The sequence below is a fragment of the Plodia interpunctella genome, chromosome 23, assembly GCF_027563975.2.
Source record: "Plodia interpunctella isolate USDA-ARS_2022_Savannah chromosome 23, ilPloInte3.2, whole genome shotgun sequence".
NCBI classification, from domain to species: Eukaryota; Metazoa; Arthropoda; class Insecta; order Lepidoptera; family Pyralidae; genus Plodia; species Plodia interpunctella.
Window position 1 is genome coordinate 1208064 of NC_071316.1, and position 12569 is coordinate 1220632.

A 12569-nucleotide genomic window follows, 5' to 3' on the forward strand; every position below is an offset into this window, starting at 1 on the left:
AGGAGGACGAATTTACTATGTACAGTAATAGATAGATAGATAGATAATTCGTTTATTTAATTTGTCACAGACATCAAAAAAATAACAGACTAGTAATAACTAGGAACTAGACTAGGAATAATATATATATATATATATATATATAAAATTAAACAAATCGGTGTGCTGCAGCAAGACATAAAGTCCATAACGCAACGCAAACTTTCTGCACCTGAGTACACAGAAACACTGATTTCCAATTATTACATAGCTCATCAGCTACAGTTTTATTATACTCATAGATTTTCCAAAGCTAAAAACTACTAGCATTTGAGAACAAACCACTGCTGAGAATAAATGCTGAAAGAAAATCATTTAAACAATGATTGTTATCGGGTGCTGATGAAAGAATTCAATTCAATTCAATTCTTTATTCAATTGTTACAGGATAATAAATTACCAGCAATAAGCATATAAATTAAAGGATCACAAATAGAATAAATAAATTATAAATATATTAGGACAAATCACACAGATTGAGCTAGCCCCAAAGTAAGTTCTATACTTGTGTTATGGGATACTAACTCAACGATACTATATTTTATAACAAATACATATATAGATAAACATCCAAGACCCGGGCCAATCAGAAAAAGATCATTTTCCATCATGACCCGACCGGGGATCGAACCCGGGACCTCTCAGTTCAGAGGCAAGCACTTTACCACTTCGCCACCGAGGTCGTCGGTATTAAATTAAAGGATCGAGTATATAAATTAAAGGATCACAAATAGAATAAATAAATAATAAATATATTAGGACAAATCACACAGATTGAGCTAGCCCCAAAGTAAGTTCGAGACTTGTGTTATGGGATACTAACTCAACGATACTATATTTTATAACCAATACATATATAGATAAACATCCAAGACCCGGGCCAATCAGAAAAAGATCATTTTCCATCATGACCCGACCGGGGATCGAACACGGGACCTCTCGGTTTAGTGGCAAGAACCTTACCACTGCGCCACCGAGGTCGTCAAGAAGAAATAAAATAGATAAAAAAATTAAAGAAATTTTATCAATAATAGATAAAGCACAAACGAAAGACCGAGCTCACCAATTAAAGGCAGCACCCGTTCACGAGTTGACGCATGGTCAGCTGAGCCAGAGAAGTAAGTAAATGAATGAATGCTGTTGGCTTTATTAATACAAAGTGCACGTACCCTGTCGTTACCAATACAAATCTGAGACGTTTTATTATCCACGCACCATTAACCACTCAATACCGAATGACTTCACTCTGAATAAATCATTTATGAGATTTTGTGGCACAAACCAGTGAACATACAGATATATAGGGTAAACAGAAAAAGGGCAAGGTCAGAGAATTGTCAAATATTTGTTTAATCTAGATGAAATAGATATATTTAAATTCAGATATTGTGATAATTCGTATACTATAACAATGCAGCTGAATCATTAAACATTGGAAGATCCATCAAAACAATACATAAAATTATAAAACACACAATTTCATACACTAATTTCCTTTAAATTCTATCCCAAAATCAAAATTAAATCATTAAGAAATTAGGTCTTCACGGGCAGTTTTCACATCATATTCTAAATTAAATAATATTTACCAAAACTACTAGCATTTCGGAACGACCACTGCTGAGAAAAAATGCCGAAAGAAACTCAAACACACAAGGGTTTATTTCTGTCCTATTTTGATTGTCGCATTACTATCGCATACAGAATGAGGCTAAATGCTAATGAAGTTATTGTATTACGACCTATTTCTTCAGAAACACATTAATGGATTTAAGAGATTTTATGAAGTATCATAGCTTGTCGTAAACCTAATACTCATCATATTCTTAAGGAATCTTGCTGGGACATATTCCGGCGTCTAAATTAAGGATTATCGCTAAATGACATGAATATACAGGTGTCTTTTTAATCATTGGCAAATTTTTGTCTACATTCTCAGCATATCATATATAATACTGAACAACTTTTCGTATGTGAGCATCTCCGAAATCGCGAAAAAATAATTCAGCTGCATACGTTTTCCTCAAATTAGATTATTAGCTTTTGCAAGTAACTGCTGTTCTTTTTGACGTGACAACGTCTTAAATTAGGTTGCGGCTGGGAGTCACTTATGAAAAAGTGTAACGCCCGGTAACGTTACGATGAGTCACCGAACGAGAGAGAGGCCCGCCGAATGCCTTGCGTCTCTCTCCCACTCAACTATGATCGGTCTGCCGCGCGCGTAAAAAGACGTTGTCACGTAAAATCTTCGCCCGTAAAACCGACTTTACAGGCAACCATTTTTTTTTTTTTTCGCGTTTTCAATATTGCTAAAATCTGTGTTCAGTAGTATCATGGTATGAACGTGTAGACACCAAAAATTGTAAATTATTAATAATCACCCTGTATACTAAGGATATTAATACACAGCAAATAAAAGCCATGCCCCGGCTTAATCTTTACACTTCGTTGTTTTGATATCCGTTGACGGAAAAATTGAATGGAGATTCAACTTACATCCACGCACATCATTGTCTATCGAAAACAACACGCTAAGTCGACGCATCGAAGCAATGGGACATAGCTCTTACAGTTTTTACTGACGCAAGCCTTGTACCTACGATATTATCCTTGTATCATAGGATTTTGTGATCGTATTGCCTGGAATGTGAAGACTTTTGTTCTTAAAAACTACAGGTCACGATACTGAGCCATGTGGATATGATTATTATATTAATAATGAAATATCGAATACACAATACTTCATATTTTTATTGCATAAAGTTGACATGGTAGGGAAGTCCACGCCAAGGGAACTTGACCTGGCCTAATGTTCGTCATGCGGGATTGCTACACTGGAGGTCCCGTGTTCGATCCCCGATCAGATCAACATAGATGAACTTTTTCATACTGACCTGGATCTTGGTATGTATATGTTATAGAATACGGTATTGCTGAGTTAGTGTCTTAACGTGAACTTACTTTGAGGCTAACTCAATCTGTGTGATTTGTCCTTATAACCTTATAATGTACACGGTTACTGGTATCAAACGCAAAACCTCCTAAAGACTACTTGGGTACCTACATCAAAACATGCAACTTTTATTCTACGACTTTGTGTGATTCGTAGTTTTTTTATTCATACATATAAAAAAACTACTTTGCGATTTATATTTATATTTAAAAAATGGTAAGCCCTTCTGGCATAATAGGGACCAACACTGTTTGAATGAGTTTCTTTCGGCATTTCTTCTCAGCAGTGATCGTTCCGAAATGCTAGTAGTTTGTAGCTTTGGTAAACATCATTTAATTTAGATTATGACGTGAAAAAGTGCCTGTGAAGGCCTAATTTCTGAATAAATGATTTGATTTTGATTTTGATTTTTGATACACATCTTATCTCTATGTAATAGCCAAGCGACCCGAGACAGTACAGTAACGTTTTATAGCGGAATCGAACATAGAGTTAACTTTTATAGAAACGACAATTAAAACTTTAAAAAAATTATTCCGTATCGAAAAAAGTTGTCAGTCTCTATGTACTCAGCCTTTGGAAGATTAAGCGTTAGGTACCAACAACCCTGTATATTATTTATTAGAGAATAAAATAATTATCGATCAAAACTCTGTTCGAATATCTACCTTCAAATCTTTCGAAATCTTGATACATTTACAGAAAGTTTAGATATAATATTGAAGCGAGTTAGAGATATTAGTATTTGTATATGACTCATTCAATCAACTGTAACTATATCTAATATTAACAGTCGATACCATTAGATTTGCGTCGAGAGTGCAATGACCTCCAAAGTGCGAGCGGAAACAAGGCAGAAGGATTCTGGTTCTGTCTATAGAGTTATAACAGCCTAGACACCGCAAGTTTAGATTCCTTTCTTTTAGAGTGTGTTATTGCTAACACTGGCGTCAGATTTTATTCAAGTCGCCTAAAGGCATCTGACATGACTTTTACGACTACCTACCGACATCTAGTGACAAGTAGCCGCATTCTTCACACTAGTGAACTCATTGTCAATCAGGTTTCGTAGGTACTACTACACATGAATCAAATTGATATACAAAGTGAGGTACGAGTGGATTGCAACCTGGGACCTTTCGGTTCACAAGTGGGCGTCTTAATTATTATTACACCACCACCGCTTCAAGCTTAGCGTGGTATGTAGAAGGAACAGGACCACTCTGTGCCCTACCGTAGATGTAACTAAGTAATACATACTCTTAGCAGTTAATAGCTGATAGGCAACAATGGCATTGCCGAGGACGGTTGACGTTAGGCTGGCTGTCCGTTGCAATCTAAGCCTAGGATTCAAAATTGTGATAGTCTTATTTTACGCGAGCTTAGGGCACCATAGCCGTGGATGCAACCGGAAACATTTTAAGATGAGAATGAGAGATACTGCATGTTTTATGTGATCAAATGTTGTTTACTGGTTATTAGCTAACAAACATTACAGCTAAAACATTAGCAGCTGTTAGATGACAATATCATTCTCAAAGAAATTGGGCATAGTTACATCTGCAGTATAGTTTCATTTTAGTCACGGAAATCCATGCTTCAGGCGCCACAGTCAAAGGTGATATAAGTGTCCTGTTAGGTATAATACTTCCAACATATTCTATTATACCCAACATAATGACATATTGTTACTTACATACCTAGTTTCAAGTAACATATCATAACGCTTGTTTTTGTAAAAATATTTTGATCGACCGTATGAGTTCCTTCTTTTGTTTTTTTTTTGTACGTTTGAAAGCCGTTTGTAGATAATCTATGGTCGTGCCTGTTGACAACTTCAGCTGTCACGGACTTAGTACATAACTGTCAATGTCAGTTGTTCACCAACGGTCATCTTTCCTTGCGAGCGGTTGTCGGAATTGTTGAGAAATTAAAATAATAAATAAATAAAAATAATAATACATTTGATAAAATACAAAATACAAGTTCCAAGGACCCACACACAATTTGGAATTGTTTGGATTCAAAGTACGGGCCTCAAGAGTTATCTTCCGAATCCTCTTCCTCTGCTGAGTGCTACTTTATTAAAATTATCATCTGGAGAGGATATCGATCACCAGTTAGGCTAGAACAGCCGATAGGTAACCTGCAGAGCTGGAACCATCCAACGCCTGTCGGCCTTTATTTTAACCTCACTAATTTACTTAAATTTTAACCATAATCGCCGATATCAGACAAGCGTCGTCCTGGGCCCATATTTTTGTAAACCTTTTATTTTATATTGTTCCCCACCTTTCCCCTTTTACTTTGTGAAATAAAATTACTTTTTTACATAAACAATTGTTTAATATCACACCTAATTCCTTTTTTTACATGACAGGAGAGCTGACGGGATCGTTCAAAAATGCACACCCATTAGTTGTTTAAGATGTGTTATCTATCCTGGAATAAATCTATGAATTTTGTTCTGACTCAGTGAACTATCTAAACTTATAATTGTTATTGAGGAAATCACTATAATAATCAATGTTTTGATACCGATTGTTATGATTTAAAACTTTATAATTCAGAACTGAATGAACATACTGTTACCTCTGATCAAACGATTAGTATTTTTGTATTCCTAGATGATTTAAAACTACTTTTACTTTTGATTGTAAGTCTACACTAATATGAATAGGACGTGTTTGTAAGTTTGTGTGTAGCGGGTAATCTTCAGGGTTTTGTCGCGTTTTGTCGCAAATTGGCACTGTCTCAAATGGACTAATTCGCAAACTATAAAAGAAGAAGTTATCGATATGTAAAATGTGATTGTCTTGTGTTTATGTTGTTTATGTGCCTAAATAGATGAATAAAATAATAATAATTTAAGCTATTGCGTTGGTGTATTTTATCATATCTTAGTTTAATGCGTGGACTCCAAAAATTTTAAGGCCATTTCTTGTTGAGAGAGGTAGACCCTAGGCTTAGGGGCGGTTGGCGTTGGTATCGTGTGGTTTTAGTGGGTTCAAGTCCCACACACCTGTCCGGCTTCCCGTGGCCGGATGGACGGGACGAGGGTCTTTCCACACGTTAAAAAAAAAAGGTAACCCAAATTAATAAAACACACGGAGCGCACTCGCAAGATACATGGTTTGGAAAATAATTAAAACAAAACAACATGAGTCTCTCAATAAAAGAACTAAATGGAATTATTTTGCACATCCAATCCAAATGGGCTGACGTGATTGCAATAAAAAATCGATCGATGTAACTAGCCGAGCATGGCTCGATAGCACAGAGTTCAGTGTGAAACAGAAGTAGCATAGACAACTGTCCAGTTATTTTGTTGCGTAGGTACCATGCGTCAAAATGAAAGAGTGCTGCCAGGGGAAGCTCAGGTCACTTTCGGGACTGTGACGCCACGAAGGCCAGCGTAAAAATATAACCATACAATTTTGAAGAATCGGCGGTTTTATTGATTGATTGATTTTCATTCTTTTGATTGATTTTACAACCGTCCGCCTGCGTGACGTCAACTCTCTTTGGGAATGATGTTATTACCTAACAGCTGCCTAGACTATATGTCCTTTAGTCGCCTCGTACGACATCCACGGGAGGATATGGAATAGTCCTGTTCTAAGGCGCAACCACTCCACATTATTTCACTTCGCACTTCTATTAGACTAGTTTATTCACAGTTCTGTGCACGTTACAGGCTTGCTAAATGGGTTAGTGAGGGTCGGGATAAACAACAAGATTTATTGTATTTACTACGAATTTCATTGACAGGAAAAGTTTATCAAGGTCATATCCTTGACAGCCTTCGGGTTCCATCATCAGAAAGCTATCAATCAACTGATTTATTACAATATCTTTTGATGAAAGCCGTACAAGAATCTGTCCGGTAGATTTTGAGTTTGTTAACTAAATTCATACAGACGGTGTTGTAAATCTATGAGACGGATATAGTGTACATACAATATCGGTGTAAGATATACGGTGTTATTATAATAATATTTATAATAATATGAATTCTTTTTATAATAAATATGGATAGAAATATGAATGGATATCTACATAGCACGTCGGTTAAAATATATACATTTTCCTCTAGAGAAAATAATCTATTTTATTATAAGTAGAGTAGATAGCCTATCACAAGGCCGTCGGACTTTGTACCTTGTAGATGTAGATAGCAAGCTCTGCGTATGTTGAAAGCTCACTCGTTTAATCTTGAAAGCTATCGTAACCAACAAGTATGTTTGGTATCCGATATAGTTAAAAATATATATATTACATGAAATGAAACATAGGAAATTTTGAAGAAAAAAAAGCTCGACTCACGTCCTTAATTATTTTCAGTTTCATTCGACGTGTTTTCAACCAAATATATGTTACACACTAGCTGCGCCCCGGGGCTTCGCTCCCGTGGGAATTTTGGTAAAGATAAAAAGATACCCTATGTGTTATTCCAGGTTATATTCTAACCGTGTACCTACTAAATTTCATAACAATCCGTCCAGTAGAACGTGCGTGAAAGAGTAACAAACATACACAGACACACATACATACATCCTCACAAACTTTCGCATTTATAGTATTAACAGGATATATACAAATTGTTTAATATTTTTGTGATCACCATTCAACACTGTTTTGATACTGCACTTTCTCTCTCACTCTCATTCTGCTGCGGTGAAGTTTGTTGCGCCGCTTCTTCTTCACTTGCGCTTTGGAAGCCGGCAGTAGACTTAGTTTAAGTAATTTTTTTGACGTCAATAAGTGATGTATATCATCCTAAATTGAATAAAGAATTTTGAATTTGAATTTGAATTCTTTTCTGTTCCCCGTGCGTTCTGGGTTGCGACGGTCAACCCTCCTTGGGAATGACATTGTTGCCTATAAGCTGCCTAGGCTGTCCCTCAATCGCCTTGTACGACATCCACGGGAGGATATGGAGTCCTATCCCACTATCCATGATATTTTTCGAGATATTGATGTTATAATGACGTCAAATGTCACACGATCTAAAAGTCTCATGCATACATATACAAATATGAATCTTAAAAATATCAGACTTATTTTCAGGTATAGAACCCTAAAAAGAAGTGGCCAAACTCGTCATTAAAGGGTTCCGTAGTAGTAATGATTAAATAAATCATCAATATCACTACATATATAAAAAAGTCGTCCTTGGGCTATGTCTGTGTGTTTCTAAGTTTTTTTCTTTTAAACCACGCAACGAATTTTGATGTATCATTCACTGTTGTTTACTTTTAGATTATAATTAAGGAGTGACAAATTTGACAAAGATCACATTGTTTTTAATAATGTTGGAACAAATTACAAACATATAATTTAACAGTTACAAATCAAGATAATATTAGCATTTTAAAATGCGAAACAAAAAAGATGTTTGTTTGTCTGTCTGTCAAAGAAAATTGCGGCCAGTTTGTTAGTCTATCAATCAATGAAACACTTTATAGGTCGTTAGGTGGTTAAGAGAACTAATACCAGGATGTGCATGGTCGTTTGACCTTGCAATTTAATAGGCATAATAACATAAGTATAGTGAAAATTCGGTGTAAAAGTGAATTAACGAAATTTGATACAGAAAGTGTATTTTAATTTGTGAATAACTGGTTAGTCCATTGGAATATGAAATAAAACTTATCTCATAAGTTCCATTAATTAAACATGAAAAAAGGATATAAAAAGTTATATTGTGCTTGGTCCGAATCGGCCCAGTCGAAAAAGCGATTGTCGTTGATGCCGTAGTGTGAAACATCATCTAAAATACATTTTAGACCATTCAAACCGTGGTCCCAATCGACTAATTCAAAAGTCATCAAGAAATTAAAGATGTTTTATAGTTGAGATAGACAATGTTAATATAAAAGTGAAAATTAATATTTACCTTAAACTATTTAATCGTGTTCAATCCAAATCCTCACTTTCTACGTTTCATCACTCACACATGAACAAACAACACATTTAGAACCACTAAAATCCTAATAAGGAAGGCCGCACGAGGCCAAAATTTTGTCACCGAAATACAAAATGTATCATTACATTATCACTGTTTCCGAACATTTTTCACATCACTATGAAAAATTAAAAAGTTTAATACTAATCTGTGGTGTACACAGGTGTGTGATACTGGCTGGATTTAAAAAAATATATTGTTTTATTTTTAAATTCGTTCTCGCTGGCCGGGCGCGCGCTCGCGTAAACTGAGGCTGGGAATTTGTATTTAGGTTAGAATCGCGGGATATGGCGCCACGCACACATGCGCAGCTACTGTGTTGACGGAATCAAAGATTAGGTAAACTTTTAGGGATATCTGTGAAAATACTGAAGCTAAAATTTGACATCGTAGAGGACCATTCAGTTACATGCTTGGTCAGTTTAATAATTATAATTGGTCACAGGTTTTGCTTAATTCCGACTACGTACTTCTCTAGCTACTTCTACAACACCACTATCGATTAGAAAACTGTGATAATTTGCTGATCCCATTTTGATGCCATTTATGAATGCTTCATGTTAAAATAAAATTTTTGTATGATTATTTATCCAACTAAATAAATCATACAACATCTCTTCTTTTATGTAATACATCTGTCTTATATATACATGTACCTACCTACAATTTTCTCCATACAATATGCCTCAATATGCATCGTAACGTGTAAATTTAAATATTTTTTGAGTCTCATTTTAAAATGTTAGCCTAGAAAAGTTTCAACAAAGAAAATTATGTCTAATGGTATATTTTTTGCTTACGTGTCTTATCTTGTAACGTCCTGTATACCAGTAGACCACCAGAGTATTGGGGACGTTAAAATTGTTGATGATGATAATAATATCTTACTAATTAAGTAATTTATTTATCACTTCACATTGGTACACAAAATACATTATTTATTAATTGATGATTTAATTTGTAAATGTTACAATTATTGATTTTATCTGATATTGCATTGTCTGTACAATTGTTTTCGCAATACCCAGCGGTTCATGTACCTGAATTAAATTTTTGTAAATACCTAATATACTGTATGTAGTATATAATAAATTAATACAATCATAAGTGCACGTATCCGGACTATTATGATATAAGATTGTACTACAAATAAAATGATAGCTATCACTAATCGTAAAAACTGTACCTATTGCCTCGTCTGTACGTCATTGTTCTTTGCCTCGGCACGCACACTACCACCAATGCTGGCAGACTCACCGGCGTTTACGTAGATCGCCGATGTTGCTGGAAATACTAACTGGTGATTTGGCTGTGGTCCTACTATTGGACTTTCTCACTGTCGAGCTTTTGAGGGGACTACACTCTGTATTTTTTTGGTGAAAAACTATCCTCGCGTATCCCCGGAACATTCCTCGCGTGTCCTCATAACACGCGAGGATCGTTTTCTACATAAATTTACTGTAATTCGTTATTGTCACACACTCGTTCATCCGGTGTGAGGTGAACGCTTTGCAAACGGATTTCCGGGCACACGCGGTGATTAAACATTAATTAGACCTTCACAGGCACTTTTTCACGTCAAACTTCATAATTTTAATATCTCTGCGAAAGCGGTACAGATCTGATTTTCATACAAACTTTAACCCCCAAATTATAATCGATCGATACAGGGTAGATTTTTCAAAAAAGTATTCTAACCAAATTTCATCAATATTGGTCTAGTGGTTTAGCCGTGAAAGCGGAACAGACAGACAGACTTTCCAATGTATAATGTTAGTATGGATTCGTATAGATAAATTTCAATAATAATTTACATACTAATGGCATTGAACCTAACAAATTTTGGTTCACAACCGCTGTCATAGCGCTTCTGAAAACAGGGGCTTAATATGGACTTTTCCAAAACCATTTTGCACCCCCTGACGTTTGTTGATGATTTGTTCATTTTAATTATTATCGCCGACCAAGACATCAGGTCACGATCCTCGATACGACGACATCAATTACATTAAACACTAGACTATACTAAATCTAAATTATTTTTAAAACATTGTGCATAAAAACGGTTTTAGTTTTATATCACAAAATATAGGCACATTAATGGTATATGAATAGGGTTTTATTTGCAAAATATAATGCCTTTTACATAAAATACACGCTACGCAAAGGAAAATATAAGTTGATGATCAATAAATTGTGAAACTTATGCCACTAGATGGCGATATTAGAAAAAATCATATCGGATGCATTCAGACGACATTAAACTAACACCGATTTTAGCAATAACGCGCTCGATAAAGATGATAAAGCGACTTAAACCACAAAGGATGGCTCCCTTCATGGGATATGTTCGTATTTGCCTCTATAAGTTACTTTTTGATATTCTTCATATATGTATTATATAAGGTTTCAAACAATAAAATGATAATAACTAAATAAATAAATATATTAGGACAAATCACACAGATTGAGCTAGCCCCAAAGTAAGTTCGACACTTGTGTTATGGGATACTAACTCAACGATACTAAATTTTATAACAAATACATATATATATAAACATCGAAGACCCGAGCCAATCAGAAAATGATCATTTTCCATCATGACCCGACCGGGGATCGAAACCGGGACCTCTCGGTTCAGAGGCAAGCACTTTACCACTGCGCCACCGAGGTTGTCATAGATAAATCTATGATCAATCCAGTGTAGCTTGAAGCCGTAGGTTCTTGGGTAACAAATGAGTCGACTGATTCAAGGGTTGGCACTCCTCCAATAGTATCATCACGAGGGTCGCTTAAAATACATTATTATTGGTAAACGTAACAATAGCGACAGAAAAAACTCTTTGGATATTATTTGCGGTCGTGTTTTTTGTTTTAAAAGTCAAATAGTTTTCCTATTTCATCTATTTCTCTAATTTATCTTTTAAAGTTAATAAACAAATATATTAGAACAAATCACACAGATTGAGCTAGCCCCAAAGCAAGTTCGAGACTTGTGTTATGGGATACTAACTCAACGATACTATATTTTATAACAAATACATATATAGATAAACATCCAAAACCACAAAACCAGGGCCAATCAGAAAAAGATCATTTTCCATGATGACACGACCGGGGCTCGAACCTGGGACCTCTCGGTTCAGTGGCAAGCACTTTACCACTGCCTGCGCTACCGAGGCCGTCGTAATAAGTACCTAACTGCGCGCCGGGACTTCGTTCCCGCGGGAATTTCGGGGTAAAAAGTATCCAAGTTTCCTTATTACCCTCTGTAACGACATAATTTGTAAAGTCGTCTCAAAATTCCCCTCAAAAAATTATCACGGGGGGCGACTAGTGAAGAAATATCGAAAACAAATGATAAAACCGTTATTATGATAACTCAGTATGAGTCAGTGCGCACGCGTCATTGTACCTATAGCCAACATAATATACTTGGCAGTTGCTGACGCGATTACACGTACATTGCGTTGTTTGTATGAGAGCTTTTATTTACCGCAAGGGAGAAACCAGCAACGTACGTCAAAGACAAGGTTCATCGAACAGTTTAGAGGGAGATGCGTGAAGAGAGTGATGGAGTCAAATGCCTGTGAAGGCCCAATTTCTGAA

At 35.7% G+C, this 12569-nt stretch overlaps 1 protein-coding gene across 8 annotated transcripts in view; it reads right to left on the reverse strand.

Annotated features, from left to right (window-relative positions):
- The window catches only part of LOC128680155 (voltage-dependent calcium channel type D subunit alpha-1-like), a 49470-nt gene extending 40255 nt beyond the window's left edge, over positions 1–9215 (reverse strand). For 6 of the 8 annotated variants that reach the window (XR_008405822.2, XR_008405821.2, XM_053763003.2 and 3 more), the window contains exon 1: positions 8892–9034. The gene's annotated coding sequence lies outside the window, so the exon portion shown is untranslated. Of the gene's footprint in view, positions 1–8891 lie in introns of all 8 variants that reach the window. The other 2 variants (XM_053763005.2, XM_053763004.2) reach the window with 1 other exon arrangement.
- Positions 9216–12569: the final 3354 nt, after the last annotated feature.